The 17,500-nt window shown below is 40.8% G+C and overlaps 1 pseudogene; it reads left to right on the top strand.

Annotated features, from left to right (window-relative positions):
- Positions 1 to 10,360, top strand: part of LOC148802969 (senescence-specific cysteine protease SAG12 pseudogene) — a 62,894-nt pseudogene extending 52,534 nt beyond the window's left edge.
- Positions 10,361 to 17,500: the final 7,140 nt, after the last annotated feature.

Below are 17,500 nucleotides of genomic sequence, written 5' to 3'. Positions count from 1 at the left end.
AACTTTGTACTGAACTTTGTAGATTCATACATTGCTAATGCTAAGAGAGCTTGGCGTATGAAGGTCGCGGTCTCAAGGGAGGCATAGGCAGCTAGGACCTCGAGCACGTAGCCTAGGGCCACGGAGCTTCAACACCATTTGATAGAATGCACGCCTCGATAAGGGAAGAGTCCAAGGTCGATAGAGTAAGTCGTGGTAGTTAACTATGAGGAGGCCACTACTTAGCTTGAGAGGTCCTCGTCACAAAGGGGGGATGCTCCGGAACATGCTTTGGCTAAGGGCTCGACCAATGTCTATGTGCCACAATTGTCAATTCGGCTGAAAGGCACCCTTGATACGGAGAGGGTGACTGAGCATCTTGCCCAGGGTGTGATGCTCCCCGATATTAGGAAGGAAGCTAGTAGCCACACCCTTCATCAAATCATGGTGGTAAGTTCGGCTTTACTTGTCCTTCCTTGTTTCTCTTCTTTTGTACAAACTATTCATAGCCCTATAGTCGGTTTGTTCGGTCGTTGGCCTGTCGACCGCCTTTGTGGGTTGCGATGATTTTACGAGTCGTGAGAGATTGAGAATGCCCAACTGAAGGCAGAATTGGTCGAGTTGAAGTGCAGAGTCGAGGAGAGGGACAACATAGTCCACAAGCTGAAGGGATGCATCCATGATCTCAAGAAGGTGCGGGATGTGCTAAGGAGGGGGCTCAAGGAGGTAGACGCAAAGATAGCTTGGGCAAAGAAGGAGGGTGTCTCTAATTATAGAGCTTCGAAGGCTCATCAGAACGAGTTGGACAACTATGCTACCGACTCTTGGTAGGAGGATTTGGCTCTTTATTAGCGGAGGGTGATGCATCAGTTCCCAAAGGTGGCCGGTGTCGTTCATGGTTTCGACCCTTTTGATATCAAAGAGCCTGATAGTGGAGATGTTGTCATTGCCGACGCCTAGGATCATGCCTAGGACCCCCCAGCAGATAGTTGATGTGCCGTCTCTTCCCTTATCCTTGTTGTACACAGCTCGATATGTCGACCTCATAATCATTGTATCAACTTATTCACTAATGGAAGTTTGGTCTTTTTCTCGAGCACTTCCTATGTTGTTTTTCCCTTCCTTTTCCAATATGTTTTGCTTCGGAATTAGGTTGGTCGATAGGAACCCTAGGCCATGCTTCTGTACTTGCTCTTAGCTAGTTGAGGTTTCAGACATGACGTTGTGACTGGGGTCTTCGGTTCTATGGCATCGGCCTCATGTTTGTCGAGGTCTTAGGCCTTTGCTGGCTAGGGTTTTTGTCCTTGATTCTCGCTAGCCGAGGTATTTGGTTTAGTGACCTCGGTCTTATGCTGGCTGAGGTGCTTCCAAGCTCTCCACATTGTCGGATGCTCAGTGACATCTGGTCTTGGAGAGCTTTACGCTCTTTGACTGGGCTAGTCGTTGTCCTCGATTAGCTTTGCTTCGACTGTGAATCGGGAGAGTGTGTGGAGTTCAATGGCCGTCCTCTTGCCATTTTGTGGTGAGGACGTCATTCTCAGGAAGCCCGTCAGGGGCTTGTACTGGCCTTGACTATCTATTGTCGATCTGGTCTTTCATGATGTTGCAATTGTGCTGGGATCGTTGGTCAACGAGGAGTTTGGTCGTTGAAGTTCGGCCAGGCTGTGTGCGGGTGTTTGGTCATTTATGCTTGAAGAAAATTCTATATTTACTGAATTTATACAACTCAGTCACGGTTATTGCCAGGCCTAGCATGGCCCGCATGTCATCATGCTGTGTCATGCCGAGTCACAAGCGGCATGACCCAGTTTAAACCTTTAGTTTTATTTTTGGCTAGTAGTAACCTTGTTGGAGGGCCTTCAAAGCAAGCACCCTATCCCCCAAGTGTTCACCATAGAGTCCTTCGTGGATCTTGCAAAACACATACTCAGCCTCGCTAGGATGGAGACATCGCAATTAAGGAAGGGTGAATGACTTCCTGCACAACTATTCACCATTTATGATGTGGTGATTTGACTTACGTTTGACATTCCGAGCTGTGTTCTGATCTAAGGGCAACTATCCATGGTGCAAATACTCGAAAAGTGAATCCAACTTGCTCAGTTCTACAACTTGCATAGGAGCTAATAGCTATGAAAGTGCGTCAGCCTATGCTTTCTTGGATCTTAGTATTTTTTGGATGGATAAAGTATCGAACTGTCTGATTAGCTCACACACCTACACAAGTACTTAACCATTGAAAGCTCCTAAACTTCGTAAAGCCCATTCACTTGGTTGACCACGAGCTAAGAGTCAATATAATCCTCTACATTCCTTGCACCGACCTCCTTCCTGAGGGATAGACTATGTAAAATTGCCTCTATGTTCACTTGGTTACCTATGTAAAATTGCCTTAATTTTCTCAGGGTTGGCTTCGATGCCATGTCGGGTGACTATGTAACCGTGGAACTTGCCTGATGTGACACCATAGACACAATTGTTTGGGTTAAGCTTTAGGTTATATTTTCTTAAAATAGCAAACATTCTTTAGAACAATAAACATCATCTATGTAAACTTCTACTTTATTTCCAATTAAATTTGTAAACAAAAGTTGTTTACAAGATATAGGTAGGTCGCCCTGACATTCTTTAGACCAAAAGGCATGACCTTGTAACAATACAACCCAATTTTGATTACAAAAGTTGTTTTCTCTTAGTCTGCTGGATCCATCTAGATCTTCTAGAAACCAGAATAGACGTCCATGAATCTCTACAGCTTGAACCCCGAGGTGCAATCAACTAGTCTGTCTATCCTTAAGAGTGGGAAGATATACTTTGGTCAAGCTTGTTTCAGGTCTGTATAGCCAACACACATATGCCACTTCCCATTTGAGGACCTTCCCAACCTCCTCGTCAATTGTCTTACACCGCTTTGGGGTGAATTTCCTTTTCCTCTACTTTATAGGTATAACCAAGGGAACTACATTAAATCTATGGGTAATAACAGAGGGGTCTATGCCAGGCATGCCGACATGCAACCAGGAAAATACATAAATATTTGAATGTAAAAAACATACCAATTTAGAAGCGTGGAGGTTCATCAAGCTGTGGCCCAATCTGGATTGTCTTCTTGGGCTCGATATCTAAGATCAACACGAGGATGACATCTTCTAATGGGTGAGCTCTATCCTCACTGAGCTTTGGGAGCAGTTCTAGGTAGACCTGTTTATGGGCCGGGCTCGGGCCTAGCTTTTGCGAAAATTTGAATGAGCCCGGCCTGAAGCTCGAGCACGACATAGTGTAAAGTCAGGTCCAAAACCCGGCCCGTGAACAACTCTATTTCCAGGTCAACCGCCAATGACCGCTTTCCCTTTCCTTTCAAGGCCACCATGTAACATTTTTGAGAGTCTAGATAGTCCCTACACACTACCCTAATTCTTTTCTTAGTGGGGAATTTTGTGGCCATGTAGTATGTGGTTTGCATGGCTCGAAGTACGTATAGCATAGGGCGACAAAGAATAGCATTGTATGATGAAGGTGTGTCCACGGCTAAAAAATTATAGTCAAATGAAATCTTGTTCAATGTGGTCCTCACTGTAACCAACAGCTTAACCATTCCTAGAGGTTAGACGATGTCCCTGTTGAAACCAGCCAGATACACATCGGTAGGGAAGAGGTCCTTCCTCTACAGATGCATCTTCATGAATGCCTCCATGAACAAGATGTCCACCGAGCTGCTACTATCCACTAGGATGTGCTTCACCTTATAGTTATGGATGATCAACCTCACTATGATTGCGTCATCATGGGGTAGTGAGCCCCCTTCATGTCATTTTCGATGAAATAAATCACCTCCTCTGTCCTCATCCTCTTGCAGGGCTTCTCCTTGTCATTGCTCAAGTCATATCCTTAGCCTCTACTATTGACCCACCAGTGATCTTGTTGATAAACTCGACGAGTGGCCATTCATTTTGCTAGGGCTGGTCTCCTTGTGGGTTCCTCAGCCGCTCAGTCCTCCTTAATGAATTTCCTCAGGTACCCCCATCGAATGAGCTCCTCGACTCGTCCTTTAGGTTCTAGTAGTTCTCGGTGTCGTGCCCCCTCTCTTTGTGATAGTGGCAGTACTGGTCCTGATTCCTGTTCTCTACATTTCCCTTTAAGTGAGATGACCACTTCAAGTAGTCGGTTGATTTAATATTCATTAAGATCCTCCTCCTCCTCACGTTCAATGGTGTGTAGTTCTTGTACTTTACAGGGAGAGTCCTAAAGCATCTTGTCAACGACCTGGAGCTCTAAGAGAGGACCTGGATCAGCATTTCAGTGACTCATAGCACCTAAGCAACCTCTTGCCTCTACAAATGTGCTTTCTACTTCTTTCGCCTTGGCCATTATCACGTTCCTTCCTCTTTCCGACTTTGACAAGCTTTCCGTGTGCGTGAAGTGTTTCCTCGACGTTCATATATTTTTCGGTGTGCTTAAGGAACTTCCCCTTATCCTCTAGGAGGTTCTTTACAAGCGACCTTCTTAGTGTTAGACAGTTATGTGCTTAGCTCCAATCAAACTGATGTATCTTTTGACATTTATTGTAAATGAATAAAGTACATAATTGATTCATGTTATTATGGTGTGTTTCTGTGTAGTACCCTTAAACTGGACACATATGAGACTCGAGTTAGTTTAGAATCTTCACAGTCGTTGAATAGATCTGGGGAAATTTATCCCGCCAATGCTGACACTGATGTACCACCAAGTTGGTTGGGGTGACTTGTCTCAGCTGCTAGGGTGAGAGCTGAGGTACATGCAGTGTGGGTTTTATTGAAACCCTGAACCGGACCAAAATTCCAGTATTGCCCTAGACCTTGGAAATAGGTGGGCAAAACTAGAATGTTACACCTGACCCCTAGACTCGATTATGATACTGCATTAGGTGTCGGATTGGACTGTCTTTGATATTGCCAATCTGTGAGATCCTTAGAGGGGATCAAAACCTAGGTATGTTGGGACAGTTTGAGAATTCATCTTAGTGGGTGATCATAATGATAGGATCAGCCCTTTTGTCGGACAAATTGAATGATCGGGGATGCACTCTCTCTGATGGAAATCTAAACTACCAGCAGTTGATTTCAACTGTTGAAATTTATTTTTGGAAAATATATTTATATAAATGTTACTTTTATTCTAATCTGATCTGAATTGAACGTGAGCACATTATCTTCAACACTCTAAATACTTACTTTTATTCTAATAGCGCTTTTGTAAGTCACATCTGTTTTATATGATGTATGTCTTACACATGTAAATGGACACTTGTGACTGACCGAATGCAATTATAACTGTATAAGAGTAAGCAAATTAAGTAGTTTTTGTCACGGTTCCGTTTCCAAAGTGCAAGAAAATATGACCCCGGCCATTTTTTTTTCTTCTTTGATACGATGTTATCCCCCAATTTGCGCTGGTAATTCTTGCCACTCTCTCGTATGAAGAAAGTTCTTGATCAATGCTATATATAATTTAAGTTAGACTCTCCAATTACTTCAACGAAATTTTTAGTCACCCTGCACTACTGGATTGATTGGAATGATAAGGAATGCTGTCTATATAAATGATAAATGTTAAAAGTCAAACACCCCCTGCACGACAAGGAAATTAGTTTGTACATATTGCTCTACGTGGGGAAGTGCACATGCATGCAAACTCTATATAAATGAAAACCACCAAAGAATTGGACATCGATCCTCAATTACTTAGCTTAGCTTTTGTTCTCCTCTTATTTCAGAGTTCAGACGACAATGACGGGCTGTCAATTCATCATCTGTGCCATGGCCTCATCATTATGTCCAGTTTAAGAAGTAATTATACAAAGACATATCAATCATAACGTGAAATAATTATGAACTTATTCATAATAAATGTATTAGTACATCAATTTGATTGGATTTAAGGGCATACACTGTCTAACAGCAAAAGTATCGTTAAACGGTTCAGACTAGCCATGTGGCTCTTTGTGACTGAATGGTTAGATCACTCCTCATCTATCACTTATTAATTACATGTGTATTTTCATGTATACGAGTGTTTATATACGTGTAAATGGACACTTGTCAGAGAGTAAATGAAAGTACATGATTAGAAGAAAATAGATTCGAACTCATTAAACATTGAACATTTTGTGGTCTAGGAAAGAGTAGCATTGGTCATGATTGCGTCCCCTAAGTGCTACAAAATATGTTCCCCAATTTGCACATGTAATAAATGCCACTTTCTCAAATGACATGAGGAAAGTTCTTAATGAATGTTATGGTTCAAGTTGGACTCTCCAATTAATTACATCAAGGAAATTTTGTCACCCTGTGCTAAGGCTTAGGGGAAAGCACACATTCGGACATTCATGGATATAAAGGGTAGATTTCCAATAGCAGTTTTCCCTTGCGCTGTGAGTACGAAGAGAGAATTGGAATCATACAATAGTAGTGGTCACGTTAGCATGCCCTTCGGCCTGAAGAATGTCAAAGTCACCTATCAATGGCTTGTGGACAAAGTTTTCGAGCACCATATGGGAAGAAACGTCAAAACCTATTTGGATGATATGGTTTAGGGGTACAATTCGGGCGGTCTGGGCTGGGTTTTAGCTCAACCCAGGCCCAAGCCTAAGAATTGGACCTAAAGCCCGAACCCAAGGTCAAGCCCGAATTATTCAACCCAAGCCCAGCCCGGACTAAAATTTTAGGCACTTGGGTTGGGCCTGAGCCGGGCCAAACTTGAATTGGTTAATCAGCCCAAAACCCAAAGCCCCACATTAAAATTTAATGAGCCTAATGAGTTTTTACTCATTTTCGATTCTCAAATCATCTGGAACTCAATAATGTGAGTTTCTCCTAATAGTAACAATAGGTAGAACATCTATAAACAGACTATTCTCATAAGACAAAAATGCCAAAACAAATACAAAATTGATAACAGAAAAAAAAATAAAGTCAGAAATGCACAAAACCTCTTAGGCATGACCTCAAATCCAATGCATAATGTGGAATGCCTGCAAAACCCCCTCCAATTAGAAATGGAATGCTTGCAAAATCGATAGAGTTTCAAGAAAAAATAAAATACTTTGCTGATCGTTTCTCCATTTCCAAGAGTTGGTAACTAATAAGCAGTGGAAGACAGGAGTGAGCCTTTTTTATGAGTTATGAAAGTCAGGATGGAAAGCAATACTGCAAATAGAGAAAAGGGGTTATGGTCAAAATCTATGAAAAAAACAATAAGGGAAGCCCTTGATTACATTCTAAGACTAGTAAAAAGAAAAGAAAAGAAAAATGGTTCTAACAGGTAAACAATGAACTTCTCTTTTTCTAGTTTGTAGTAGCTGGTAACGGGATCTGGTATCCACGATGAAGCTGTCAACCCTTCTTTCATCATTACTCTATCCATCCCTTGGTTCCCAATTCCACTCCTTGCCCCACCCCTGACCATGATAGGCAATGAAATGGCTGCCGCCGAATAATCTTGCCTGTTAATAGAAACTGAGACACCATCTATGAGAGCAAAGAAAAACTTAGCATTGGAGAGACAACCACCCATTTGATCTGCAATCAGTAAGAGATTTAAAACCGGTCCACCTATTATTGATATCGGATTAAGAAAAAAAAAACCCTAGGGACCAAGCCTATGACTCTTCCCGCAGTCTCTTGCTCTTCTCAAAATCTTCTCCTAGATTCGGAGTGAACTCAATGAAGTAGAGAAGGTAGAGGGAGCTAGGTTTTCCTATGATTTCAGCAGCGATCGGTGGAAGAAAGATGAGAGAGAACAAACTTCTGGTTTCAGGTTTAGTGCAGGAAGAGTGAAAGAGAAGAAAGAGGCGGGGAGCAACGTGTTTAAAAGGGGTCCTGACTACGGATGTAATAGGCATGTTAGGTAAGCATAATGAGTGAGTACATAATAGCTATGTGACACATCTCCCAGTTAATGTGTCTTTCATTCAAACGTTTTTGCTCCGTTAGATACAAATTATTCATTATTTTATTATCTTTGTCAAAATAATTAAAAATAAAAATAATGAAAAAGAAAAACCTAAACTTGTTGGGAGTTGAGACTCATTTACGTTTTCTTTTTTCATTGTTTTTTATTTTTAATTATTTTGACAAAGATAATAAAATAATGAATAATTTCTGTGTAGAGCAAAACGTTTGAATGAAAGGCACATTAACTGAGATGTGTCACACAGCTATTACGTGCTAACTCATTGTGCTTACCTAACGTGCCTACTACATCCGGACCCGTTTGAAAGAGCCGAACGAGTATTCTTGCTTTTTAGAGGGAGAGAGTAGCCTGTGTTTGAAGAGAACAGATACAATGCTCAAAAAGACCGTTTGGGAATATCTCTATACTTATATTGTTTTTTTTTATGGGGAGATATTTTCAAGAAAAGGCTGCAAGGGATGCATGCGAACGGTGTGAGCATGGTCACATCAAATCCGATTTCGCATTTAAATAATAAGGAATTTTGAGAGGGGAGATGGAGCCCGCGCAAAATTCAATGCGCACAATTGTTTTGTTATTATTTTTTAAGTATTTTATTTCTTAAATTAATGACGGAATTATTTAAATAATAATGGTGAGTTTTTGAAATTCATCATTAACTGATCATCTATTATTGTAAAATAATAACAACCATACATAAAATTCGATTTGGTGCACATTGGGTGGGTCCAAACCAAGGTTCAAAGTATGAATACACATACGTATTATTTTGGGACCTCTCTGATATGCCCTTACAGTGGGTGTATCGGGGGTCTGACCGGTTCAGGGGGTGGAGGAGCCTTAAATCGACTCCCTTACTTTGGTTTTGAAAAAAAAATAAAAAAAAAAGTAAAAAAATGTATCAATTCGCCTGATATGCCCCTATTGGCATATCAGACGTATTGATATTTTGAACCCTGGTCCAAACTAATCCAGCACAAAATTTTACATCAACTGTATTTGGATTTTTGGTACTTAGGCTTTTTATTTTTTGGGTTGGGGTACAGGCCTAGCCTTTAGGTAAATTGAATGTGGTCCAATTATACATATTTATATATACATACATATATAGATATGTACTTACGTGTATACATATTTATATATATACATATATACTTGCATATATATTTACTTATATACATACATATATGTATACATATTTGCATACATACATATATAATTTTAGAATGGGTCCATTTTCTAACCTGAGCCCAGCTTGGGTTTGAGCCCAAACCGAATGCATCAAATTACAATGCGGGTTAGGCTCGGGTTGGGAAGATTGGACTTGACCTCAAGCTTGGGTTCGAGCCCAAATCTTAGGATTGGGCTTGGGTTGACCACAAACCCAGCCTAACCTACCCGACTTGCAGCCCTAATTAGTACCTTACAATGATGTGTTTCTTAGGCAGATTTTGGTAATTAAAAATCTAATTTATTGTAATGTTAATATATAATTGGGGTTGAGGTGGGGTAGGGAATTCACTCCCTATCCTCGTCCTTGGTTAGGTATGACTATCAATCCCCATCTCCATCAAGGCAATCTCAATTCCCAACCCTCTGGGCTTGGGGAAATCAAATGCCCAACAAGGACAAGAAAAATTGTCATTCCTATTTATTAGTATATAATTTTCAAACATTTTTCATCATTTTAAATATTTAATGATTTTTACATAGTTTTCTTCAACATTTTTAATTTTCTCAATTTTGATCTAGGTGTAAGAGAATGGTTCTTTTTTCAAGTTACTTTTTCAAACATTAGTTATATAAAAAACTATTTAAGTCAAATTTAATATATATAGGATGTTGTTGGGCATTCTCGGCAGTGGCAGCAATAGAAGGGATTATCCAAATCAAGAAAGGCCAACAAATTTCTCTATCTGAGCAACAGCTAGTAGACTGCGACACTGAAAATAATGGCTGTGACGGTGGTTTTATGGATACTGCATTCCAATATATCCAACAAACTGGAGGCATTAACAGCGAGGAAAACTACCCTTACAGAGGAGTGCAGGGAATGTGCGACACAGAGAAATCAGCATCCCATGCAGCAAGTATCAGTGGATATGTGGACGTCCCATCAAATGATGAGAATGTGTTATTGAAGGCAGTAGCGATGCAACCAGTTTCTGTCGCCCTAGACGCTAGTTCCAACGACTTCCTCTACTACTCAACTGGTGTTTTTACAGGGGAATGTGGAACTGATTTAAACCATGCTGTTACAGTGGTTGGTTATGGTACAACTGAAGATGGCATGAAGTATTGGCTACTGAAGAATTCGTGGGGCACTCAGTGGGGAGATAATGGATATATGCGAATCCAACGAGATGTTGCTGCCTCAAATGGTGGCCATTGTGGCATTGCCATGAAAGCCTCTTATCCTACCGCCTAATTAAACATCTACCAGCTAAACTAGCTAATAAATACATGTTCCGTATTAGGCAAGTATTAAGTGCTAATTATTTATCATTGATCGTGTAACTTAAATTATCTATACTAGTACTGAATGTTTACCTATACAAGGTGTACGTATTTGATATATATATGATTGTTGTTTTCACTTTCCACCATTTGTGTGTGATGTCTTCATCATCTACTTGTTAATTTCTAGATGATGTTATTGCGAATATAGGTGTATTTGATATATATGATTGTTGTTATCACTTTCAACCATTTGTGTGTGAAGTCTTGATCATCTACTAGGATGTAGATGATGTTAATGGGAATTAGGTATATCAATTTACCCTAAATCCCACCTCCCTTCCTCTTATTTTAAGATTACATGAAGTTAAAAGGAAAGCTTTCAGAGGTCTATAACTACAATCTCAATCAATCCAAAATCAAACCAAATCATCTTTTAAATAAAGGAGACTAATGCGAAAATTAACTAACAAGAATGAAAATCTACCAATGCTGGTTAAGAAATGTATGCATTTGATGTAGACTTGACTAAACTTTATAGAAGCAATCCTAGTAGAGCTTAACTAGGAATGGTGTCTCTTGAGATTTTTGGACGAACAAAGGTCTTGTGATTGCTTCTAGATGCGCAAGGGTGGATATCTGAGCTGGGAAGGGCTCTGCCTTTCTTGAAGGCTAGGATGAAAACACAGAGAGAAATTGGGGTGTTTAGTGGGTTCTAATCTGAGATTGAAACTCTTTCTGGAGTTCTTGGCTGAAATGGTTTATTCGGGTGGGGATTCTAGGTTCTTGTTTTTTCTTCAAAAGTCTCTAGCTTAAAACCCATCTTATTTATAGAGAGGAAGGGCTGAAGCAGGTCTGAGACAACTCAATCTAGCTAACATGCTTTTTCAGAAAATACTCAGGGGATTAATTAATCAATCTGAGGTTCCCATAATTTCCTTTGTTTTTTTTTACGTGCAATGGTGTCATTTTCAAATTTGTTCATATCAGATTCAAATCTTACATCTCAATAGCTGAAAATGTAACTTTAAAATTGTCATAATGGCCCTTACGTCAATTTCTAGGGTCATGAAAAAGGGTCATATTGGGGTTTTTGGGTTTATTTGGTTTACTTGGTTTGATTTTTGAATTTCATCTGGATTTCTTTGTCTTGAAGGACCATACTAAGAGAATTTTACTCAGAGGTACTAGTAGAGATGGACTATCAGTTTCCTAGAGCAGTTCAGTAGAGGATAGAAAACATGGAAGCTTGTGTTGGAGAGAAAACCTCCTTGTCAAAATGGCATCAACGTCTTGGTCATGCCTCCTTAAGAGTTGTGAAAAACATTATTTCTAAATTTGGTTTACCTTATTCCGGTTGTTTTAGTCATCCTTTTGTGTATGAAGCTTGTTAGATGGGCAATGCCCACCGTTTAAGTTTACCGTCTTCAAATACGGATTTTTCTTCCCCTCTTGAGTTAGTATTTTCTGACGTATGGGGACCTATCCCAACTTTATCCAATAAAAGATTCTGGTATTATCTTCTATTTATGGATGCATATTCAAAATTTTCATGGATTTTTCCTATTGAGCGAAAATCAGATGTGTTTAATATGTTTCTTAAATTCAAGAATCATGTTGAGAATCTTTTCTCTACAAAAATCAAGATGTTTTAGAGTGATTGGGGTGGTGAATTTCACTCTCTCTCCCGTTATCTTGACAGTGCCGGTATTACTCACCATCTTAGTTGTCCCCACAGGCATGAACAGAACTGCAATGTTGAATGCAGACATCGGCACATTATTGAGTCCACCTTATCTCTATTAGCGTCCTCTTCTCTCCCTCAGTCGTTCTGAGCCGATGCTGCTGAAAATGTAGTCTTTCTTATCAACAAACTACTTACTCTAGGTCTTGGTAATCTCTCTCCTCATGAGAAGTTATTTGGCAAACCTCCTGATTATTCTATATTGAAAGTATTTGGCTGTAAATGTTATCCTCTACTTTGGCCTTATAATTTTCACAAGATGGATTTTTGCTTTGCTCATTGTATCTTTATTAGCTACCACAACAGTCACAAAGGGTATCGTTGTTACAACCCTGCTACCGGCAAAGAGATCATTGCTCACCATGTTGTTTTTTATGAACATTCCTTTCCTAGAATGGTATAGTCATCGCCATCTCCCAACCCTGCTGCTCTTACTGGGGTTACTCTCCCCTCTTTGGGTTTTATTAATGCTTACAGGTGTCCAGCTTCAACTGATTCTGTTCCTGAGGCATCTCTTGATCACTCACCATCTATATCTGTTACTAATGAGGAATCTGCCACTTTTTCCCCTAAACCAGAACAGTAAGCTTCCATCATTGATGATCTCTTAGCAATTCGGCGCACCAAACCTATTCAGGAGTAGCATGACACAACCCATGCCGTGGAGCCCCCTGTCCGTACTCATACTATGACAACTAGGTTAATGGCATCCAGATCGGTTCAAGCTCTGACATCTACTTGCCACCCTCTTCCTCTTGCTCTAGTCCATGATGTTACTGCTCAAGAAGAGGAGCCATCTTCCTACGAACAGGCTGCTAAGTCCCCTCATTGGCGTTCTGCTACGACTGCCGAATTTCACGCACTACTCTAGAATGGCACTTGGGAGTTGGTTCCCTATGATTCCTCTATGAACGTCGTTGTGTCCAAGTGGGTCTTCAAAATCAAACGGCACCCAGATGGCTCGATTGAACATTACAAGGCCCGTCTTGTCGCGCAAGGTTTCATTCAAGTTCCGAGAGTTGACTTCATTAAGACCTTCAGCCCCATTGTCAAACCGACAACTGTGCATATTGTTCTTTCACTAGTAGTTTCCCATGGATGGGATATCCACCAGTTAGACGTCCGTAATGCCTTCCTCAATGGTTTTATTACTAAGATGATCTATATGTGCGGACTGAAAGGATTTGAGGATAGTAATTATCCTGATCATGTCTACAAGCTTCATAAAGCCCTCTATGGTCTCAAACAGGCTCCCCGGGCCTGATTTTCTCGATTAAGTAATAAACTATATGATATTGGCTTTCATAGCTCTCAATGAGATCCTTCTTGTTTACATTGATGATCTCATTGTTACTGGCTCTTCTTCTCTGCATGTGTCTCAGCTTATTAGCAGTTTGTCTCAAACTTTTTCCCTCAAGGATTTGACATCGTTGCACTATTTTCTTAACATTGAGTCTCACTGTGATGCCTCAGGTTTGTTTCTCTCTTAGCAAAAGTACATATTGGACCTCTTGTTGAAGACTAATCTTGTTGCAGCCAAACCGGTTTCCAGTCTATTGGTCACCTCTTCTCATCTCTCTTGGTTTGATGGCGAGTTACTCCTTGATCCCACTCAGTATCGGAGCATAGTGGGTGCACTCCAGTACGTCACTCTTACTCAACTGAATGTTGCTTTTGTAGTCAATAAAGTGTCAATTTTTGCATGCTCATACTACTGAGCACTAGACTACAGTTAAACATATTCTACTATATCTGAAGGGTTCCATTGACACTAGTTTATTTTTCTTGGGTCGTGCATCAGAGACATTGATGGCTTACTCAAATGCTGACTAGGCTAGTTGCCCTGACGGCAGACGATCTACTAGAGACCATGGTATCTTTCTTGGTTCTAATTTGATCTCCCAGAGTGCCAAGAAGTAGCTGACTATTGCTCAATCAGAGCATAAAGGAAACTCTCTTCTTAGCAAGTTACCTACTGAAGACCTTTTCTTATTGCTCTATTTCTATTATTGTAATTGATTGAAATTTATTCTTTATTATTTTGTATAAATATTCAGCCATGTATAGTTATTCATCATAGTGAAATTCGACCTATTGTTTGAAGAACATTCTTCTCTTAAACTTTAACTAAGATAAGGTAGAACCAAAATTATATATGCAGCAGTAGTGTTAGACAGTTTTGTATGCCCTTAGCTTCAATCAGAATGATGTACTTTATGAGTTTATTGTAAATGAATAAAGATACATATTTGATTCATGTTCCCTTGGTATGTTTCTGTGTAATACCCTTAAACTGGACACTTAATGAGACTCGTGTTAGTTTAGAATGTTCACAGCCAGTGGGTCGGTCTGGGGAGACCTATCCTGACAAGGCTGACACTGTGGTGCCACCAAGTCGGTTGGGGTGGCCTGTCTCAGCTGCCAGGGTGAGACCCTAGGCACATACAGTGTAGGATTAATTGAATCTTTGAACTAGACCAGATTTCCAGTATTGCCCTGGACCTTGGAGATTGATGGGCAAAACTGGAAAGTTACACCCGACCCCTAGACTCGATTATGATACTGCACTAGGTGTCGGATTGGGCTATCTTTGATGTACCAATCAGTGAGATCCTTAGTGGGGGTCAAAACCTGGGTATGTTGGGACAGTCCGAGAATTCATCTGAGTGGGTGATCATAGTGACAGGATCAGCCCCTTTGTCGGAGAAAGGTAATGATCGGGGATGCACTCTCACTGATGGAAACCAAGACTGCCGGCAGCCGATTTCAACCGTTGAGATTTGTTTTGCAAAATATATTTTATATAAGATATAAAAGTATATATATTATGGTTTCTAAAATGTTTGTAAGAAGGTTTTAATTCTCGGGATCCATATGAGTGGAGAGTGCAACACTGTTCCTTGCAGCCGAGGGAGAGGTCCTCTCTTGTCGGGCAGTGTATGATCATTATGGGCTGAGAGGTTAAGTGTAAGACCATTGAGGATAACACCTGATGGGCTAATCTTGCATCTGCCCACAGTCCCTAGGTGTTACAAGGTGGCTTGGCCCAGGGACCACTTAGTGTAAGTGTTGGGCCCATAGAGCCCATTTGATGGGTTTCAGGGGGTACACTGTCTTCAGCAGTGCATTCGGACAGGCCTTGTAACAAAGGCTGGGCTGAACCCATGTGGCTGATGTGTAGATCAATGCTTGGGTCCCACGCCATACAAGGAAGCCCAACTGGGCAGCAGTTTGGAAGGCTTTTTGAGTAAAAACCTTAAATGGGCCTTAAGCCCATTTCGAACTAGGCTGATTTGATCAGTCATTTAAAGGGGGCGAATTCTGAAGTGGGTCAGCTAAAAGGATTGGGCTTAGACCCTATCCACTCAGAGAGTCCAAGATCTAAATGAGATTTAGATCTGGAAACCTCCTAATTATATTAGGAGATAGCTGATCTGATCTGCAGATAAGATCCGGATTATCCCTTATCACTAAGGGACTTCTAACCCAAATATGATTTGGATTAGCAACTCCTAATCTGATTAGGAGCTGATCCCATTGAGATTATAAAAGGGGAAGGGGGCGGCGGCCTTTTACATGATCAACAGCATTCTTCTCTTTGAAGAAAGAGAGATTGAGAGATTTCCTGCATACTGCGAATTCTCTCCTGCCGCCACGTTCCTGCCATTGCTATTCCTTCAGTTCAATCTCCAGTTCTTGGGAGCAATCAAGATTTGATCTTGATCTCAATCTTTTGGGAAAAGATTGGATGGAGCTGTACTCACAAGCCGTGCAGTTGATTCTTGCGAAGGGTCAAGTTCTTTTGAAGAACATTGTTGATTCTACTCCATCCTTCACTACGCCATCTTCAGTGGGAGCAGATTTTGGATCCTTCCTTGGGCGTGAACACCTCCATTGGGAGATAGTATTTCTCCGTATCAGGTATAATCCTCTCCCACTCCTTTTGGTTCAGATCTGGTTCAGTTTATGGTTCAAGATTGATCCCTGAAAATATGATATTCTAAATAGGGAATACGATTCCCAGTTGAAGGGAGAGATAAATTTTGAAATTCGCCCCTTATTCCGCAATCTTTGGGCGTCCATAGGATGAATCTCTCATCCCTTCAAGTAGGTGATAATTGAGTGCAAAAGCTAAGAAAACAAAACATTAAGTCTCATTTTGCACTTTATTAATGGGACTTCTGTGTGGGATCATCCATCATCCAATGAGGCCGCTCCTTATCAACTTATTTATACTCCATAATCGAGACACGACCAACCCATGTATATATATAGATAGATAGATAGATATGATCCAACAGAAATTGATAAAGGTTGTGGCATTGCATTCTTTTGAGTGCAAGATAAAATTAAGCCCAACCTCCCAAGTATTGAATGTATTATTACCATTCTCACACCACTAAATTTCTTGATTAAAAATGTCAAGTCAAACACCACTACACGGCAAGGAACATAGTTGTATGCTACTTGGGGAATTGCACATGCTGCTCTGTATAAAGGATAGTCACCAAAGGAATTGCACATGCAACTCTGTACATATGTCATTTCAGACAATGGCATGACAACTCATCTGCATGGCCTCTCTAATGATCATTTTAGGAGCTTTTGCTTCTCAAGCTAGTGCTCGTACTCTCCACCATGCATCTATGTTGCAGAAGTATGAACAATGGATGACTTGCTATGGAGTTGTATATATATACCAGGACAACGACAATGTAGAGAAGGGGAAGCGTTTCAACATATACAAGGACAATGCGAAGCTCATAGATTCTTTCAACTTGGCCGAAGATAGACCCTACAAGTAAAGCATAAATGTATTTCCTCAATGAACTGATCTATATGGATCCTGTCGCGTCTCTTTTTCAGGTGGGCCAAGAAGAACGTCCTGCTGGTCCATACCCTTTTGACATACGTCAATTCATCCCGAACATCAACGTCTCTATGCACAACTGCCTTAATGATCCTCATGTAGCTCTTCAGATGGGGAGAGGTGTGCTCCTCCCCCAGGATGTGTAGTACTATCATGGCTTGGACCTAGCTGAGGTCGGCCCAAGGATGACTCAGTGAGGAATTTCTCCATAGAAGTTGGAGGCTTCAATTCAATTTCCTAGCATAGGTCAGGGTGACAAACACCGTTTGTTGCCACGATGAGTTGTACAACCATGTCAATGTTAGGGATTTGGAGATGCTCCAAGTTAAACCTCCTAATCTATTCACAGAGTGTCTCATTAGGTCTCTAAATGCTATTTAATAGGTAGGTCGCAGACTTAGGGTGCCTTTTATTGGTGGTGAAGTGAGTGGTAAATAGATTGGCGAGCTAATCCCAACTTCTTATGGAGTCGGGGACCAATCCTGAGTACCATAGCC

The sequence above is a fragment of the Nelumbo nucifera genome, chromosome 1, assembly GCF_055504915.1.
Source record: "Nelumbo nucifera cultivar China Antique chromosome 1, China Antique-T2T, whole genome shotgun sequence".
In the NCBI taxonomy this organism is placed as follows: Eukaryota; Viridiplantae; Streptophyta; class Magnoliopsida; order Proteales; family Nelumbonaceae; genus Nelumbo; species Nelumbo nucifera.
This window is presented reverse-complemented; position numbering and strand designations above follow the sequence as displayed.